This window comes from Citrus clementina, unplaced genomic scaffold (genome assembly GCF_000493195.1).
Source record: "Citrus clementina cultivar Clemenules unplaced genomic scaffold, Citrus_clementina_v1.0 scaffold_5, whole genome shotgun sequence".
Classification (NCBI taxonomy): domain Eukaryota; kingdom Viridiplantae; phylum Streptophyta; class Magnoliopsida; order Sapindales; family Rutaceae; genus Citrus; species Citrus x clementina.
The window spans coordinates 20,204,370-20,209,439 of record NW_006262201.1 but is presented as its reverse complement, the minus strand read 5'-3'; the positions used below and the strand labels follow the sequence as shown (position 1 = coordinate 20,209,439).

The window sequence follows — 5,070 nt, the reverse complement described above, 5'->3', positions numbered from 1 at the left end:
GAAGTCCATTGCTGTTTCCTCTTGTCTTTTGGCTTTTCAGCTTGAGTTTTCTCCACATGCTTTACCTTTTGAAAGGCTTCCGTTACTGCTTCGGCTTTTGCAGTTGAAATACTTGGGTTAACTTTCTCCCCTTCAAATAAGATACGGGTATTTAAATTATGTAGAATGTGATTCGTTCAATTAACACATCAGAACCAGATCCTCCCAGGACCCTTTACCCAGATCAACCAAGTTGCATTCGACAGATTAGACTGATTTTAGAGAATCAACTAAACCTGACTTGACTCAATGCAAAGGATTATTAGCCAAATTAGAAAACTGAGAACAAACAATAGAACACAGAGCTCTTAACGTGGTTCAGCCATTAATGGCTTACATCCACGGGTGTATTCATCAGCAGGCTTTATTGAAAGATTCAAGAAGCTTGTTACAGAGAGTTCGAGAACAAAGAACAAGTATTCACTTTCTCTCTACAATTTCCCTCAAATCTCTCTCTTACGTTGTTGTTGCTTCTGTGAAAGCCAGCAACTTATAAACCAGTTTCTCAACGACTTTAACAACCCAAAATGCACAACTTCATGCCACGTATGCAAGGATTCTGTTATAACGAACTTGGCTTCATTGATGCTCACGTGATTGCTCGCGTGATCTATTAAAGCCAAGATACTCCAAAACGCTTACACAAAATGTCGTGAGTATTAAGCCTTTTATCAACTGAGAAAAACGTTGTCGTTTGGAGCAGGTGTTTGTATTCATCTTACAACTAATAAATTAAGTACTAGAAATATTTTTAAAAAATTAGTGTGAAAAATATTTTGATCATTTGTTGGATTCAAATATCTTCACTTTTTGGGAAATTATTGAATTGTCTTGTCTTAAATATGTATGCACGGAGAGCCTGTTTCCTAAGTTCATGTGTACTTTTGCTCAACAATAAGAATAAGCGAAGAGAGAAAGATGGGCCACTTTGTCATCTTCGTTATCTACCTGTACTTTCTTTTTTCACTAACGTATGCATGGATTATTTAGAAACCTTCATCTGTGCACTTTCCCGACATTCTTGCTACTTACGGTAAAATTTCGGTTTTAGCTCCTTTATAATTTATTTGTTTCTTTGGAAAAATGTAATATATATTGTAGAATTTTTTTTTTGTTCTTTACTTTTCTTTTCCTTTAGATATTAATAAAAATGACATATGTAAAGCTCTCCATGTAGCGAATCCTGCAAACGGTTGTTTCATATAGCAATCAGGGTTGTTGTTTCTAATGAAATAATCGACTTTGTTTTAATAATTCGTGGCGTGCGTGATTACAACACTAAAATCCGAAATGCTCAACCCGTAAGTTATCAAGCTGCAATTGTGTACGATGATGGAGTAAATGATCAAATGAATTCACGTATATAATAAAAAAATCCTTTAAAATTATTTAAAAATTTTAGATTATTAATTTCTATGTAAATCTTAATTTTTTTTATGTATAATTAGCGTACATAAATTTAGAGGGCCTAAACATACAAGCTGCGTATGTTTTGTTCGGTGCCGGTCAATATCTAAAAGAGCTTGCGCAGGGGAAAGCTGGGGAATATTGTTTATTTCCTCCATCAGAATATTCTATACCTTAGTATTGGCTACTAGTGGTGGTGCTGCTACCTTTAGTGTGCGTAGCATCATCCACTATTTGTGCATGTATGGAGGGTCATATTCTCGGAACCAATCCATCCAGTTCTGCGATGATGCAAGAGCAGAGTCAACAGCAACAAAGAAGAAGTCTTGTGAACGCATGACCCAGCTTTGTGTTCACTTATGAATCTCCGAATCAATATATTGGAGGCTCGATGTGTGCCATTTGCTTTTGAAGATTATCAGGAGGGGGAAAAATCTCAAAGTACTTCCCTACACACACCGTAAAATCTCAAAGACTCAAGAGCATGACGAGGTAAAATTTTTTACCGTGTGTGCAGGAAGTACTTTGAGATTTTCCCCCTCCTGATAATCTTCAAGAGCAAATGGCACACATCGAGTCCCCACATGTTGGTTCGAAGTTTCAGAAGTGAACACAAAGCTGGGTCATGCGTTCACTAGACTTCTTCTTTGTTGCTGTTGACTCTGCTCTTGCATCATCGCAGAACTGGATGGATTGGTTCCGAAAATATGACCCTCCATACATGCACAAATAGTGGATGATGCTACCCACACTAAAGGTGACAGCACCACCACTAGTAGCCAATACTAATGTATAGAAGATTTTGATGGAGGAAATAAACAACATTCACTAGCTTCCCCCCGCTCATGTTCTTTTAGATATTGACCGGCACCGAACAAAACATACGCGGCTTGTATGTTTACGCCCTCTAGATTTATGTACACTAATTATACAAAAAAAAAAATTAGGATTTACATAAAGAAATTAATAATCTAAAATTTTTAAATAATTTTGAAGTATTTTTTTTATTATATATTTGAATTCATTTGGCCGTTTACTCCATCATCGTACACAATTGCAGCTTGATAACTTACGGGTTGAGTATTCCGGATTTTAGTGTCGTAATCACACACTCCACGAATTATTAAAATAAAGTCAATTGTTCCATTAGAAGGAACAACATGGTTGCTATATGAAACAACCGTTTGCAGGATCCGCTACATGGAGAGCTCTACATATGCCCTTTTTATTAACATCTAAAGGAAAAGAAAAGTAAAGAATAAAAAAAAAATTCTGCAATATATATTGCATTTATCCAAAGAAACAAACAAATTATGGAGGAGCTAAAATTGAAATTTTACCGTAAGTAGCAGGAATGTCGGGAAAGTGCACAAATGAAGGTTTCCAAATAACCGATGCATACGTTAGTGAAAAAAGAAAGTGGAGGTAGATAACGAAGATGACAAAGTGGCCCATCGTTCTCTCTTCGTTTATTCCTATTGTTGAGCAAAAGTACACATGAACTTAGGAAAGAGACTCTCCGTGCATACATATTTAGGACAAGACAATTCAATAATTTTCCAAAAAATGAAGATATTTGAATCCAACAAATGATCAAAATATTTTTCACACTCATTTTTAAAAAATATTTCTAGTACTTAATTTGTTGGTTGTAAGGTGAATACAAACACCCATTTCTCATTTGATAAAAGGCTTAATAAACTCACGTGATAAGCACGACACTCATTAAGTTGAAACGACATTGTGCGTAAGCGTTTTGGAGAAATATACTAAGTAGCCATACCTTATGAGTAGAGATCACAAAAAGGTTTTGATGTTTTTCCGTTGTAATTGTCAAAAGGAAAAGATGGATACATATGAGGATATCCTTGTTCTAGAAATCAAGGGTATAAGCATCTGCAAGTTGGTATTGCATGGTCCTTATTTTTCAAGAATGAATGTACATCGAAAATTCATCAAAAACCTTGGTCTATATTGTTGACATTCTTAGATTAGGATACTTAATTTTTAGGTGTTTGTATAACCAAATTTGAAAAGAGATTTTATGGAAAGTTGTTCACTATGCATCATCTTGCAATGATGATGTACATGCCAAAATTTGGCATATTAGACTTAGACATATAGCTAAGTTGGCTAGAGAGAGCACATTGGGCTCACTCATCGTAATGATAAAGTGTATGTGTGAAATTCGTTTAAAATAGAAAAACAACTTGGAAAACCACAAGGCAAAGGAACAAAAGCCAAATGCTCATTGCGAGTAGTCCATTTTGACATTGTGGTAAAATGAATGTAAAGGCTAGAAATGAAGCCCATAGTGATTACATTTATATATCTATCTATTTTGGTTGAATATCTTTGATATCCTGTAAATAAGTTGTACCAGGATACTTCAAATTACTTTTGGATATGGTAGAGATCGAATTAAAATAAACCAAAATATATATATCTTTCTAAGCAATTTTGGGAACTATATACAAGAAAGATAAAGATAGATAATTGGTTATTTTTAAAATACCGCACTACTTGGAGTAGTGCAAATTAAGGAGTAGAGCATTATGAGCAAATTAAGTAATAGTAGCTCATGAGCTTCTCCAGTATGTTGTTTGGAGATAATCTATTTGATTGCAACTTAAATCCTTAATTAATTTCTCATAGGATGAGTCATTTACGCACCATTCTGGGAAAGTACCTAACATAACACGTTTGCAACCTGGGATCTGCATTAAGATATATTGAACAAAGATATAGGGCCTGTGTTGAATAGTGAATGAATGGTTGAAAAAGTTACTGGATAAAAAACCACAAATGTCAAAGTTTCAAATTCCTAAGCATTATAGAATTTCTTAAGAACTCGCTGCAAAGTGTTTGGGTTTGCATAGTTTTCTTTCATGGTCATAATTTCCGCATTTGTTCACGGAATTAAGAAGTCCTGTGCAAAGTGTTTGGGTTTGCATAGTTTTCTTTCATGGTCATAATTTCCGCATTTGTTCACGGAATTAAGAAGTTCCTGTGCAAAGTGTTTGGGCTTGTTGGCTAACGCGATTTTGTTTTCCTCTAATACTCTTTTCCTGCCAATCATTGCTTTGGAAGTTGCTTGAAGCGAAAAAGAAGAAGCCCTACAACGACGTCCTTGAAGAGAGTCGGGCTAAGTTCTTGTTCATGAAGCGGTTTTGGGTCGATGATAATGACCCGGCGTGGGCAATTGATACCTAATCGGCGTCGGGGATTGATAACCATATAATCCTCTGATCATAAGTCGTTGCTGCCGCCCTTAATCCTATTGAGGGGAAGAGAACCACGGCAAATCACTAATTATAAGGCAAGTTGCAGGCCACTGATTCTCATCTACCACATTCGCATGTGTCGTTAAACATGTGTTTTTTTTTTCTTTTGCTTACAATTTATTTGACCAAGACACAGTAAATATATATATATATATGGAGCATGCACTAGACTTTGATATGATTTTTTCTTGTTATTACAAGTAATATGGATAAATTAGATTAATTGATTTATTTTGCTGGTAATATGGTTACTTGAATACAAGTTATATGTCCTGTTCTGAAAACACATAAATTCGAATTATGTAATGTTCATTTGGTTCGTATCTTATAATTTCTCTAG

The 5,070-nt window shown here is 35.1% G+C and overlaps 1 protein-coding gene across 1 annotated transcript in view; it reads left to right on the top strand.

Annotated features, from left to right (window-relative positions):
- Positions 1–4,763, top strand: part of LOC18040291 (phosphoribosylaminoimidazole carboxylase, chloroplastic) — a 13,608-nt gene extending 8,845 nt beyond the window's left edge. Inside the window, exon 6 of the transcript XR_002905351.1 lies at positions 4,537–4,763. The gene's annotated coding sequence lies outside the window, so the exon portion shown is untranslated. The remainder of the gene's footprint in view (positions 1–4,536) is intronic.
- Positions 4,764–5,070: the final 307 nt, after the last annotated feature.